The following is a 15,958-nucleotide window of genomic DNA, read 5'->3' as shown; positions in this document are numbered from 1 at the left end:
AGGAAGAGGTCCGGCCACAGTGGGATTGTGCTTCTCTGATTTGCACAGGGATTCACATGCATATGCAACACATTATGCGCAGCCTTCCGATACGACTCGTAGGACGAGGAGGACCCAGGAAGGAGCAATGTGAACAAGGCTCATTTCTGACCCCTGGCTGCACTGCAGGAGACCAGTAGATCAACACTCATGAGGTTCATGGGCGCATTGTATATTGTTTCACTTGTACCCTCTTAGTAGAAATGATATCTGTGACATTGTCGAGGGTGGACCATCTAAGGCCTGTACTCTGCAATGTATTGCCCCTGATCAGGTGGCGTTAGACTGTCGGACTGCTTACATCAGCAGATTCCAGACCACGTGCCCTGCTCTCTTGATCTTTCTACATAATGAAGGCCCTGTTTATGTTTTAAGGACCCGCATTGTGTTCTGGTCAGGTCCTAAATATGTGGTGCATATATTGAACATCTCTGGATTGTTATCAGTGGCACACAGATCAGCCCTTAACCTCATTTGGAGGACTCCAGCTTAGCCCACTCAGAGGTCAGAGAAGGTGAGGAGTGGGAGTAAGAGGGCCAGTGACTGTGCCCACTGCCTAATGCCTCTTGTCATCCAGATTCTGCAGTCCTATTGTACTGCACGTATGTTCTTATTCTTACTTAGAATGCTTTTAAAATCTTTATTTACTGTTTTAGCAACACTAAGCAATCTATGAGATTCACAATTCCACCCTCAAAACCGCACCTAGTGCCCTCTGATTGAGTAGATTTCTCAGTTATCATAGCAAATACCAGAACAAACTCAGAAGACTTCAGCGTAATCAAAGTCTGCTATAATTATAATAAAACAATATGCAGTCATACAGTTCAAAAGTGTTTGCCCAAATGACTTGGAAAGCACTTTCGTGTTGATAGGTTTGGTGTGACATGTACCACTGCTTTTCTCCTCATTTTCATAATTCACCCTCTGTATATGTTGACATATTTTTATGTTTTTATTTATTTTCTAATTGTTATACTCTTTGATGAATTGATCGTATAATATTTACTGAATTGTCTTTGTTCTTAATGGCTTTGCACCGAGGAAAGAAATAAAGTATAATTCACCCTCCAAACTTAAGAGCTTTAGTTATTTTCCATGTGATATGTGTCACTTTCAATTGCTAGGACTTCCTTAATTCACTGTTCTCATTTTAATAATATATTTTGACAAATCTCTTACGATACTAATAATAATTCTTTAATGTGATACAGGTTGAAAATAAATTCAAACTTTACACATATTACAAATTGCACATATAAAATCAAATCATGAAATCATGAAATCAAGAATAAAACAATAAATCATCAGCATATATAAAAATAGTAATAAAAAAGAATTAAACATTTCCCTTTGGGATTTATGTGAAATATTTCTTTTCTCATGATACTAAACAATTAGCAGCACAAATAATACATCATCATCTTAACCCGAAACCGCTTAAGTCTTCAACAAAAAAGAAATAAGAGGAATGAGTGATGCAAGCCCTCTTCCTAAACCAAATGACCTAATCTTTTCTTGCCTTCCCCAGTACTGAGAAAATTCAAATCAAAGTGCCAGGCTTGATTCAATTTGCTGCCAGACGTTAAACAAAGCAATGAGTAAGTGCATGTTGCGGGTGTTGGTGCAATAGAGCCAAAAGGCGGTTTCACAAATGCTAAGAGGATCATGCACAAATTCACCCAAATAGTGCAAGATTGTCTCCTTAACAGACTGGCATTGCGTTAAAAGGTGTCTGGCTGTCTCTAGACATTCTGGGGATTTACATAAACGGCATACACGTTCTTTAATTGGGATATTCTCCCTGGGACCCACATTATACATGGTTGGCAATTGTTCCAATCTGAACAGAATAATAAAACGCCTAAGCCTTCTAGTGGGACAGAGATGGATATAGGGTTGAGGTTTCATGAAATCATACAATCTGTATTTCACAAAATGGTAGCTATTAAGGCTGCTCAAATGAGAGAAGTTTTCCAACCAATCCCAGAGGTCCACTTTTTTTCCGATTGCATTTAGTATTTCCTTGGTAACAATTCCCCCTCTGTGAGTCCAGCCAATATCTATAAAGAATTTTGTCATGGCTTTCTGTAAGGGTGAGGTGGTATGTTTTTTAATCACCTCCTGGTGGATCACAGTCAATAGGGGATTAGCAAAGCCGCCAATCATCTTAAGATATAACCCTGGTCTCCTTTTTAATACCATCGCTTTCAGGGATGGCAGGCCCAATTTGAGCCTAATCAGGGCCATCGGGACACCCGGTGATAACCCCAGAATACGTCGCCAGAACTTGCCCTCCATCACTTGTAGCCATGCCAGATCGAATGAGAGCAAAGACTCAAGGCCGTAGATGATCATGGGGGCAAGCACTTGAATGTATAAATGGGGAGTCCCCCAGAGGGTAAAACCACCCTGCTTATTAGTGAAGGAAGAAATTAATGCGGTGACTTGCGTTGCCCTAGTAATGCGTCCCTGTCTACACAGAGGGTAATCGCCAAGGGGGTCTATTTCAACTCCTAAATAACGATATGATGGAGCATAAAGTATGTTTTTATTGTGTACCATCAATTTCACTCGAGATGCTCTTTTCCTAGTAAATCTAAGCACCTGTGTCTTCTCTCCATTAATTGTCAGTCCATTTATCCTTGCAGAGTTCCATAGTCTAGATGCAGAACGCCTAAGTCCCCCTATGGTATTATCAAAAACAACCAGATCATCCGCATATGCGAGTACAGCACAGGGAGCTTCAGCGATTTTAGGAGGGCAGTTGTCGGCCTCTGCCAGCACTTCAGGGATATCGTACACATACAGGTTGTAAATGAGGGGTGCTGTAACACAGCCCTGCTTTACCCCCCTGTTCTGGGTCACCTTTCTCGTCATATTGCCTTCATGATTTAGTCTAAGGCATACAGAAGTCTTTTGGTGTAGCAGCCTTAGGTAGTATAAGAGGCCTGATGGGCATCCCAATTTTTCGAGCTTGTTCCAAAGTCTAGCTCGAGGGATGGAATCAAAGGCAGCCTTGAAGTCTATATAAAGGGCATAGAGCGGGGGCTGCCCCTTACTAAGTGCCCGTGTTCGTAGGATATCCATGACCAAAAGATTATGCGAGGTGGAAAAATCCTGCCTGAAGCCACATTGGAATTTGCTGAGTATTTTATTCTTATCTACCCATTTCTGCATCTCACTAAGAAGTAACAATGCAAAAAGTTTGCCTGTAATATCCAACATGGATAAAAGCCTATAGTTGGAGGGGTCAGTCCGGCAACCCTTTTTAAAGACCGGAATCAGAATAGCTGTTTGCCAAGTTCTAGGGATAATACCCTGTGCTAAAATCTTATTGAACAGTAGAGAAAACAAGTCTGCCCAGAATACTGGGTGATTCCTGATCACTACATTAGCCAGCCCGTTAGGCTGGAAGAATTAAGGGCAATTATTTTATTCAAAATTGCCTCCACTGAAACGTCAAAAGGCGGATGTATAGGGGCCTTCTGTGCAAAACTATGAGCAGGTTCCTCGTCCCCTGAGTTACGACCCAATAGGAATTGTCCCCAAGCCTCCTCACCGATGGGGTTGACTAAGGAGCTTTTTACCTTGTCTCTGTTCTCATTCAGGAGTAACCAAATACTACGAGAATTTCTAGAGCAGATTGTCTGTATGAGCCTTTGGTTTCTATTATTCCTCTCGGCTGCCTGAATGCTCTTTATAGTAGATCTATATCTGTTTTTAGCCTTTCTTACTTTCTCGCAGTACAGGGCTCCAAGAGAGTACAAAGACTTCAGGCCTCGAATTTCAGATCTTAACCCTCTCTTGGCATCCCTAATTTCCCTATTAAAGGGGAGTATAGTACCCCCCGTTTTTACCATATGTCCCTTTTTAACCGTAGCATGATGGCCAGAGAATCTTAATATCCAATCTTCTATGTCATTCACTGACATATGATTGAAGTCAAAGAAGCCATCAAAAGCATCACTTTTAAGAGCTTCCGTGGCTGCTCATATGTTCGTCTCGGACCACACAATTCTTGAGCCTGTGGGATTGCTTTGGATGTTACCAATATTCAAAATACAGGGGGGCGGGGGAGGGAAGCAAAGTGTGCAATGCAGGGACGCATGGTCGCTCCACTTATTGGGTGTCACTCTCATATCAACCACTCTAGTCAACATCTCGGGGGACATGAATATATAGTCTAGGGTGCTAAATGAGGGTCCGTTGGACCAAGTGTGTTTCCCAGGTCGATCTCCCAGTGTACGGCCATTTATCATCATAAGATCCCAGGAATCAAACAATTGCAACCATCCTAACCCCTCGCTATCTCTCTTTCTGTGGGTCATTAGGCATCTTGCATTTAGATCGGGAAAGAGGGATATTAATACCTCGTCAGTCATATGACAATTAAAATCCCCCAAGACTGCCACAGCTAAAATGCCAGGTCTCGATGACCAAGATGACAACAAATCCTGTATTGCCTCTTGTAACTTGTCTCTTGCTACCGCTCCCGGGGGGTTGTAAAGATTAATCAGAAGGAACCTCCCTGGGCCACTTTCATCATTGTAATCCACCTCAACCGCTATAAGGTTTTCCTCAGCTTTACACTGGATCTTTCTGGACATAACCGTGTTCACTACCACCGTGAGTAATCCTCCATAGGGGCGGCCCTTGTTACCCCGGTTAGCCAGTGATAGATGTATGACAAAACCATCTAGCAGCAGAGGATCTAGTGACCATGTTTCTTGGAGGCATATGCAGCTATGTTGTGACAATAAGGCTACAGAACCCTGTGATCTCAAGAGGTGTGCAAAGCTTTTTATAGTGAAAAAGTCGAAATTCAAAATCTCGAAAGTCAAAATCTAGAAAAAAAAGGTCGCATTTTTTTTTATGCCGTTTTTTATTCGAAATGGGGGGGTTCCCCCCCAACTCCTCCCCAACTCCCCCCTTTTTTTTACCCATTTTTTTTAATCCCGGACCCCAAAATTAATATATAATTAAAAAAGAGTAATTCGACTTTTTTTTTCGAGATTTTTTTTTTGACATTTTTGGCATTCGAAAATTTTTTGGGGAGATTTTGACTGACCACCGTGCAAAGCCACGGCAGTTCCATGTGACTAATGAAAAGCTTCAATGGTTCTGTATCAGTTGCGGCAGAAATTCCAACAATGACTTAAGTACCTGCTGTATTTCAGCCAGGACAGGGTTAACCCCTCCCCCGGACTTAAGCTCATTTACCGCAGGGACTGGTGTGTCCATGTCCTCAGTTTCAGCACAAGGATCTTTCTCCTGCAGGTCCACGTCTATTTCAATGTCTGCTGCTCTCAGTTCTTCTTTATATTTTCTAATCAGTTGGGTTGTACACAAGAAAGTACAATGTACAGCAGAGACATGGGAGTTAGGGACCTTCAGGGGGTTCAATGAACAAGAAGTCCGTAGATTTTAAGACACAAAGTAACTTACGATACTGTTTTTTGGATCTATCTTTCTTACCTGACCCAGAAGAACCTTGTAGAATTTCCTTTCACCAGTTGTTAAGACCCTTGTAACATTAATCAGAGTCAAAAAAGTCCAGTTGCGTAGAACAATGGCTCTGATCAGTGAGGCTTGGGGGTTGGAAAGGGAATTGAGGTGAGATGCATACTAAGGTTAAGATGAGAATTGTGGTATATGACAGGATGGTTTACATAATGACTGGTGAGTAAGCAAGACCCGGGGAATCTAGCAACTGCAACGGTAGAGCGGGAAATTGGGAGTGCAGATAAAGAGAATGGTGGATATTTCCATCCATTAATCCAATGACCAATGACCAATCCCCTGGACAGTTTGGCTTTATAAGGGAGGGGTCTCCCACAGATGGCATGCAAGGTAGCTCTGCTCCCTAGCCATCCCCAGGGCACAATCGGGTGACCTGCAGTGGACCAAGTCCGGGCACTCTGCCAGCTGCACTAAAACTAGGCCTCCACACTGAATTTGAATGAACCCCTTCTGATGCCAGCCAATCTCTGACTGGGAGTGCAGCGCAAGTATTCGTCACCTTAGGCCTGGAGCCCCTAGATTCAATCTCCCAGCAACCTAAATGTCCATATTTCGACACTGGATACCGTTTCAACCACTCTCAAAGCATTTGAGCTGCCACAGGGGCAACAGTGATGCTTTTGCCACTCCAAGGCATCTTTGAACCGCTTGCTGCTCTTCAAGCTATCCAGATGGCAGCTCAACCCATCACTGCAGGATGTATGGAGCGACCTAAACCACAGGCTCAACCTTCGAGGCAGAAACCACCTCGAACACTGACTTGATCTGCTGGACATCACTGAACTCGCCATTGCAAACACTGACTTGAACCAGAAGAACCCATCTGACCTTTACTTGAAACATTGGAAGACATTGACTCGCTGACTCGAACACTGTCTCGACCTAAACATCTGATTCGATGTTGATCACCAGTGTGATCGCATCACCTTGCACTGTCTCAACATTGGCTTGACTACAGCCAAAACACCAAGAAGCCGGTATCGTTCCTGTCAAGCCTCCTAAAGGCTGTGAGGTACTGTTAAGAAGCCCTGTCTCTCAGGTTCACTTTCTGGGACTCTAGTGGCTTGTAAGCTCCCTTTTCCACGTTCTTATTCAAGCATATCTTTTTTAACAGGGACATTGCTGAGATAAAGTAACCAGTACCTCTGGGTTGTTGTACGCTTTATAAATGAAATAAATAAATATATATATATTACTAGCTGCATGTTTTTTATTCTCTCTTACATTCGTGTTTTTATTTACCAGTGTTTATATAGTTTTTTAAACATGTTGTTTCTTCAATTAGTAGTCTGTAGTTTTATAGGGACCTTGATTGGGCATTCCCTTTATTTTGGAGTCTTTGTACTGTTGCTACTTGAGTTGTCACTGTTATCACCTCTCACCCCTTCTGAGAGCATAGTGTGCCCCTAGACCCACATTATCAAACAAGGTGAAGGGTATGATATGATATGGCATTTATAAAGCGCCTATACCCAAGTGCTTCACAGCGCGAAAAGGTGTACCTGTCCGCCTGTTCCTGTTTTACATCACTGCTGGTTTAGTATTCGTGCAGGGCTAAGTAGACGGTTAGGCCACTAAACATCCCTGTATACAAGTAGTCATTGTGTTACAGAGAAAGAGAAAGGGAGTGGGAGGAAGAGGAGAGGGAGAAAGAAAGAAAGAAAGAAAGAAAGAAAGAAAGAAAGAAAGAAAGAAAGAAAGAAAGAAAGAAAGAGAGAAAGAGAGAGAGAGAGAGAGAGTGTGTGTGTGTGTGTGTGTGCGCGCGCGCGCACGCGCGTGCCTTGTGCCCATAGCCAGTCCGCCCCCCTGCAAATCCCCCTTTTGCATCCGGGGACCTCATGCAGGATGATGAAGTCACAGATTCCCATGGGCACTTTTCCCAACCCATCGTGCACCAGAAAAATTGGCTCAAATGTGTATGGTTGCCAACTGGCCCCATGCCATCAGGATCACTTTTACCCAGTCCTATATTTTTAGCCAACTGCATTTGACCATGTTACGACTTTAAAATCTATAATGATAATGGAAAGGTGAAAACTACATGCCCAGCATTGGTGAGTGCTGTTACCCGAAGGAGTGCACAAATGTGATTCGGGTGGCATGTGCTCAATTGACAACTATGCACTCCGTATCTTTTGATATTGTGAGCGCTGTCTTTCCGCCCTTATGTTGTCTCCACCGAGAAAGAATAGTAATGGATTCTGGGCAACTGTGCATACACGCTCTGTTCGGAGTAGCGCCATCCTCGCGCTGGGATGCAGAGGAACTGACGTATCCCTTCATATGACCAGTGGGGGACGGTGCGGGGAGGGTGATTGGAAAAGACGCTGTGGACTGCCATTTGGAAAGTTTAGCAGACACTGGGGAATGAAAATGTCCCTTTGGACTGACGCCGTCTGGTACAGGAAGGCTGCTTACTCCACCCCACCTGCTTTCCTCCCTCGGGTCTGTCATGACGCCGAGACTTTGTTTACCTGGGAGTATCCACCTGAGGCCGTGAGAATAAGCACCACAAACAATGACAATGTGAACTATGGAAGGCCGCCTTCTGATTTAGTCTCAGCTGCTGGTTTTGCAGTGCGTTCTTTTCCCTGCATCTGCTTATGCAACTTCGCTTCAGAAGGAAATAGGGAACTGTTTCCACTGCCCACTGCATTAGTTTGTGTCGTGCAATGTTGCTTTATTGTGTGCTGCTTCTTCTTTCATCCTGTCCTGGATGGGCGGGTTCAGAGGTCGTGAATTCCTCTAATTAGATCCACGGACCTCACAAGGGGCCATTCTCTGAGCGCATGACTGATTCTTTCCTCCCAAGCAGCACCTGTGTTGGTCTGGTGGTCTATAAGGAAATGCTTCTTGACGCACCGCAATTGTGTGTAGTAACAATGAGCAACCATGAGTGTTAATCCATAGTGGCATTCCTCGGCTCGGTAGTCAAAGGTCTGTACCTTGTATTCGTTTATTCATGAATTAATGTATAGATATATATGGAAAGGTTGCTGGCCTCCAGCACTCCACACAGTTAGGGTGGTTTTGATATTACTCAAGCTTCATGCAAATGACAATTGCTGATTTATGGATATATGGAAACGAAATCTATCCTTATTAATGTGGATTAACTCTCTGAAGATTCTGTTTTAGTCGCTTTTCAACAGAGATATATTTGTGTTATATTGCACATGCATCACTAGGAACACTAAGCACAGTGCACTTTGCATAAAGCGCGATGTATCAGTTTACTCATTTCACTAAATTACTTAATATGATTTAAAATTGTCAGTGAAGGGCCTACAAAAGAGAGACTCTGAGGTGTCCACGTACATATATACTTACATATATACCTACACCACACAGAGCCCTACACAACAGCACACGACGGAATCCGACCAGATACCACACCAAAAAGCGCAGCGAACGGTGTTAACCGAACTGAAGCTGCCAACAGCACATCACTGCTCTCTTGCTCTTTCTCCAAACTTTGTCCTGCTAACGCCCCCTAACCTTTCCCCCCTTTCTTTCAGATCCACCAGGGGACCACTACGGTGGTGATAGTGCGCAGTATAAATAACACAAATCTATCCTGTCCTGATTCAATTCACCTATACTCTTACTAGCATACAGAACATGGGTGCTACTGATCTGCCCGCATCAGGCATCAACAAGGCAAGTTTTCCAGCTTGCCTCTCTCCCCAATAACCCTAGCACCAAGAGGCCAGACTAATGGCAGAATGTGCGGTATTGAAGAAACAGTTACATGGCTTAGCACAAGCATGCCATAGAGATCTTGGATACATAACATTTTCATTGACCGTTCCTTCAGGCTAACTAAGCCGATGGGATGTGTCCAATAGTTTTGGGCTGGATTCTGCCCGCGACTCATGTGCTTATGGTTCGTCCACTTTAATGATGGCACATTCCAGAAATAAATGATTGAACAGAATGCTATCTAGGGAAATTCCCAGTGGGTATGATATGATATGATATGATATGGCATTTGTAACGCGCCTATACACAAGTGTTTCAAGGCGCGATGAGGCGGGGGGGACAAGGGGAGACAGACAAGGATCCTACTAGGCCAGGTGTCATTCAGATCGTGCAAGGGTAGGGGGACTGGGAAAAGTGCAAGGGGAAGGCGAGAGGGGAAAGTGCAGTACATGGTTAGTAGAATACAAGATAAATAATAGGGCCAGCTGGTGGCAAGTGCAAGGTAAGTGCTGGGAGAAGGGGCTGTAGGATACAGAGACAGTCCCGTAGCAGTGCAGGGAAGAGTGGCTGGGCCAAGGACCGAGATCGGTGAGTGGCCCAGTTGCAGATTCAGTGCAGGTTTCAGTGATTTTAGCAGGGGAGAGAGGGAGAGAAAGCGGAGACAAAGAGGAAGGTTTTGAGGTGCTTCCGGAACCGGAGATGGTTCTCCTCAATTTTCAGGGAGGCAGGAAGGCTGCTCCAGAGGGAGGCCCCTGCTGCGGAGAGAGATCTACCCCCAACTTGTTGCTTGGAGAAGCGGCTGACCCTGACAACATTAGCATTAGTTGAAGCATTAACAACCAGTAAATGTTCACTTCTTTTTGTTGACTCTCTATAAGAGGGATAGGTACTGTATACCAAGACGCGAGACCTGAGTCTATTGACACAAGCAGTTCCCGACAGTGGAGACTTGATACATCTGAGACAGGTCTGGGATTGATCATAGTGAAGCCCAGTGTGAATGTGGTCTAGTAGTTTGAGAAGGTCGTTCACCTCCGGGGTGAGGACAAAACTGATTTGCATATGTGAGATCACTAATGTAACGGAAGAGGCAGGTACATAGTTATGGAACGCACTGCTGAAGAGAGGAAATCTAAAAGGAAGCAACGCACTGCTGAAGAGAGGAAATCTAAAAGGAAGCAACAATCTGATCATTTATGAAGCAGCACAACAGTCTACTAAACAACGCACAAGTGATGCTTTTTCCATGATGCACCCTGAACTGAATCCCTTCACGGTGCTCTCATTTTTAGGCAGTTAAGGAACATACGGCGCAGTGATGTGAAGTGGTTTGAACAGGCTCACATGATTTGGCCAAGTGGTGAAGTCATGCATTGACCCCAGGTTACCTGGTTCCACATGCAGTTTAACATGTGACCAATACACTGCATCACCCAACTCATGTTTTGTTTTGCACCAACATACAATGTTTTCTGCATAGTCATCTTTCAAGAAGTTTGTACTCTCTGCCTAATAATTCTGACTTAAGCATCAAATGAACTGACCAGTCAACCTGACAATGCATAAGAAGTCTTTATAGAAACATGATAGGCAAATATGCATAAATCATCAGAAAACAGAGTAAACTCAAAACACATGTATGGTGTTTTCTACAGTATAATGTCAAATTTAAGGGAAAGAAAAGACTATCGAAGGGTCGCACTAATTTACAATGAATACCATTAAGGAAGTTGATCAACTTTGTTAAGTGGGAAACGAAATCAACATATAAATATAGTTGATCCACTAAGATATTAGGAATGCAACACAAGTGAGTATGAAGGGAGCCTAGTAACCGGCTACACGGAGGAGACGTGTAAATTCTCCCGGGATGGACAGGCTTCATAACCATTTTCACACTGATGTGTTCATCAGGCAGCTGTGCAGACTTCCAGATGTATAACACTCATTTTCAGCAGGGGCCAGATTTAGAGGGGAAAAGAGGTCATAGGGACCCGGCAGGCGGGCTCAACTGGGACAGCCTCATGTCATCAATCGCCGACACTGTCACTGCATCAGCCAACAGCTACTACATGACATTTCACTCGCAAGGAGTTTGCCAGTTTTGGTGATGCCCTTTGCTATTTAGCTGTATCCTTCTATCATGTATTTGGGGTGCCACAAGGATCTTAGAACATCACCGCAAAGAAGCCATCAAAGTCAACTGCAACAGTCTTCTAATTAGGGTAGGGGCTTTTCAGTTCAATGTCATAAGTTTGAATTTCTACCTTTGAGGAATTGGCCGATATGGCAATTTTTTGCCAAACTGCTTTTTTTTTAATAGCCTGCTTTATATAAGTGGATCCCCCAAACTCCACCACGCATCCAGTCCCACTTTTCTTTGCACCATTTCTCCCTCTGTCTTCCCGTATTCACATTTGTCACCCTTTAATGATGTTTTCGTGACCACAATATATGCCCTGGGGCAGCAGGAAATTCATCAGAAATGTGGTAATTACATTTGTTCTACATTTATTCCTCAAAAGTGACTGAACATGGGCTATTTGATACCCTTGATGAAGTGATGAACTGTAAAACAGTCTGTTGTTTGCTTGTAGTCTTATCCTATGTCTTTGCATAGACCTATCTACCAGTCTAAGAGCATATCTGGGAACTCTAAAGAGATATTCTCATAATGTAAAAAAACAATAGCATAGGACACCATAGCTAAACAATCTCCAATAACTGACCCTCAAAAACCTCTGCACACCTACATTTTACAAGCCAATGTCCAGTAGGTACTGGTAGAAAAAAAGGTCTATTTCGGAGAAGTGAGTTCTTCCAGAGCAAGATGTCACTTCAGCCTGTGGAATAAAATTAAGACCAGAAAGACCCTTACGAGGTCATTAGAGCTATATACTTCGATACTTCGAGGCACAGCCACATGTGAGTGTAGATAATAGTCTGTGTATTTCACAGCTGTGTTTGTTTGACACCTAACTAGGGTTCCTGTGCTAATGGACAGTGAAAGGTATTACTGTGCACGTCCAGGGTTGTAGAATGTCTGTACCCAAACAGGCATTAGTTAGACCTTCACATTGGCCCTCACTATAACTCTGGCAGTAGCCATGCCCTCATTAAGGGCACGGTTGCCACCGGAGTTGTTTTTCTTCCGGCACCCATGAATGGGCAATAACCGGGTCATGCTGAGTTTGGCGGACCCGGTAATTGCCCATTCGCGGGTGCCGTTATGGCCGGCATCCCGATCCCCATTCTGCCCCATAGGGAAGAATGGGGGTCAGGAGCATGGTTGCACCGGCACCGTTAATAACGGTGCCGGTGCAATCATGAGTTCTGCTCACGGGTACTGGTATGCACGCCTGGTCAGACCAGGTGTGCAGTCCGGCACCCGGGAGCAGAACTCGTAGTGTGTTGGAGAGGTAACAACGGCGCCGGTAGCACTAGCGGCACCGTTGTTGCCTTTCCGCCACACTCATAATGAGGGCCATTGTCAATATATGGCATGAGGATAGTGGTACTGGCCGGCGGGATTAATGTACGTTTCTTTTATAAATCCATGTATGAAGCTTAGCTTTTGAGAAGCTATGCACTTAATGTGTATAGAAATAAGGGCTAGGGCCCAAATATGTTCTATCACGCCGGTGGCCCTTTGGAGGCGTAGCTCTCTACCACTTTAGCCATTACTCATAGCTGCTCCCCACAGTCATCATCAGTGTCAAGATATTTGGGGTTAAAACAATGAATCGCGCTTGTTCAATGGGGTTGATGTATGCACCGACTATGCCAGCTATGCCACTGAAAAACATCAATCAACATCATAACATTTTAGTTGTGTCTTGAAATGAGGCATGTTTGGGGCTTCCTTAAACATAATATCATTGTGAACATTTTTCTATAATTCTATAGGTGGCAAGTGGAACCTATTGACTGTCTAGCCACAGAAAAGAGAGCACACGTGCTCACACATGGTCTCTCCTATGGTAAATTAATGGAGAAATGCAGGCAAAATCATTACTTAACTGATGAAGCTCCTGTTAAACACTGCAGCAAGATATTCTTGTGTAGGTTGGCATTCAGTAGAGGTACACCCCCAGCAATGCCCTTTTTCCCTGGCAGTGCCCCTATAGTGGTGCTACTGGCTGTCCTGTTGTTGTCAACCAGCCCGGCTGTGGCACTGCTGCTGGTTATTACACTAGCAGAGCTGCACTAAGGTCACACAGGCTGACTGCAGCATGGGGCGGGCATGGCCAGCGCCCAGCATTGTTACCTTATAAATCATTGCTATTTATGAGAATGGATAACCAGCGCTGCCACACCAGCGTGGGTCAACGGGCTCATGAATTTCAATGAGCCTGCCGAGGATGTCGAGTGGCAGTGCACACGGTTGTTGCTTGTTGCGTGGCTACTACTGACTGACTACTCAAGTCTGAGCGAATAAGTGTTGGGCTAAAAATAAAAGCGTGAGTGCTGGGACCTGGCAAACACCCCCACAAATTAAGCACTGATTTTGTGCCATTTAAATGCCTGCATCTATGTGGCATTTCCCCTTCCATCTTCCAGAAAAGGAAGGCCAAGGTGATGCTGTCACCTTGTTTGACCAATCGACGTGCCAAACAATCAAGATGGAGAGTCTCTTCAGCCACAGTGAGGTGAGGGCCATGATTTCGGTCCAGGATGCACGAAAAGCCTCCTTGATACACAGTATTATACTCTATTATAAAGGGCGCGGGTACAAGTGTCCCTGAAGGCGGGGTTCATTTATCATGGATTATAGCTATTTTGTTCTAGAATGTACCAGACTATTTGGGATGCATGTCTCTCATTGGTCTATTTTAGCATTCACGGAGGGCAGTCAGGTGGTTTGCCTTTCCTCCTCTGTGGTTAAATCGTTATTGATTTCTCAGATAACTTTGAGGGCTTTTGAACAACATTTGCTTTTTACTCTAATGTTTGTATCAATGTGGGAGCTGAACGGTCATGTGCTCAACTGTAAGTAATGGCTGTGACTTTGAGGCTCACCTCACTGAGTGCTCACAGGGAACATATCTGATGTATATATTTGTGCTACAGTGTGTGGATGAAGGGGTAACGTGGGAGACCATTGGCATTCAGTGCTGGGATATCAAATTAATTATAAAACCAGCTTTTCACTAATTCAGCAGCCAACCACACAACAGGGCAAAACACAACTGCCATGAATAATCCCAGCCGAGGAACTAGGAACACACTGGGTATAACCAACTCCTACCCTCAAGCCCATAGGTGAAGTCAGCCTCCAAGCCTGAAGAGGAGGCAGGGCTGGCAGAAGGTACCTCAACCAAGAATGTGGGAAGGCACCAATGAGCGGCAACCAAAGATGCAGTTAGAGGCACTGTCAAACTAACTGATGACTAACGAATTCCTTCCAGCTCCTCCAACATTACCAACACCAATATACACGAGTAGGAGCTAGCCACACTACACATAGACACATTGGGAACTAATCTAACCCTTGCACCCAACCAACTCTCTGAGATTCTGGAAGTAACACAAGAGGCACACACCCTTGCACAACGTCCATAAATCCACCGACACTTCACAAATGCACACAAACACAATACAAAAAAAACACAGAACAGTCATCCGCCAATCTGGACCCGTTATGGATACAACTGACGAGTGAGCAAGACTAATACCCCACTCTAACCTCATATGACCCACATACCCACAAACACTAGCACACATCCGAGGAACTGAGTACTACCCATAATGGGGCCTCAAATCGAACCAACTATCACATGCAAAACAAAGTACACAGATGCCAGTTCCTCCGGTTCTGAACCTATCTTATCATCCTATCCTCACTGACATACCCCACCCTCCGCTCCTGGAGACTGCCCTCAGGTGGTAGCAGTGCACGGTCTAAATCAACATAACAACACAACATATCAAGACTCATTCCCTTACGGTGCTTATCATAAATTAGGATGTCCCAAGACACCTGCCTGACCTGTAGTTTTTCCGCTTTGCCGCGCATGTATCACGCTTACCGGGGGGATTAGGAATGTACTGGAAATGTTTGCTCACAGCTTTCTTTATTTATGGGGTCTGAGTGGAATAACAGACTGCATAGTGTATGATTACAAAAAAGGTAGCAGGCGCCCCTCTCTCGAAAGAACACGGCATGATAACCTGTTCAGTTGTTTGTAACCACTTTGAGAGTTTGCAGCCATCTGCTTTTTGCTCACTGTACCTTTCGCAGATGGGAAATATCAATTTGCATATCAGTCTTTGTCCCGCCCAAATGGAAAGTCCAACACCGAAATGCTATGGCAATTACCTTCTTAACAAGAGTACCAACAGCAACCCCATACACGTGTTTCAGCCTTGTTGGGCCTCATCAGTGAGTTGAAGCTGTGCCTCTCTGAGCACAGTGAGCAGGGAGTCCATGTCTCAGAGAGGCACAGCTTCACCTCACTGATGAGGCCCAACAAGGCTGAAACACCTGTATGGGGTTGCTGTTGGTACTCTTGTTCAGAGAGGAATTGCCATAGCATTTCGGTGCTGGAATGCCCACGTGGGCGGGACAAAGACTGATATGCAAATGGATATTTCCCATCTGTGAAAGGTACAGTGAGCAAAAAGCGTGTGCTGCAAACTCTCATCTCAGAACTGGTTATCATGCCATGTTCTTTCTGGAGAGCAGCGCCTGCTA

At 44.5% G+C, this 15,958-nt stretch overlaps 1 protein-coding gene across 1 annotated transcript in view; it reads right to left on the bottom strand.

Moving 5' to 3' along the window:
* Positions 1-15,958, bottom strand: part of LOC138526129 (amine oxidase [flavin-containing]-like) — a 569,128-nt gene that overhangs the window by 402,720 nt on the left and 150,450 nt on the right. The gene's annotated exons all lie outside the window — the stretch shown is intronic.

The sequence above is a fragment of the Ambystoma mexicanum genome, chromosome 7p (genome assembly GCF_040938575.1).
Source record: "Ambystoma mexicanum isolate Mex_15411 chromosome 7p, UKY_AmexF1_1, whole genome shotgun sequence".
Taxonomy (NCBI): Eukaryota; Metazoa; Chordata; class Amphibia; order Caudata; family Ambystomatidae; genus Ambystoma; species Ambystoma mexicanum.
This window is presented reverse-complemented; position numbering and strand designations above follow the sequence as displayed.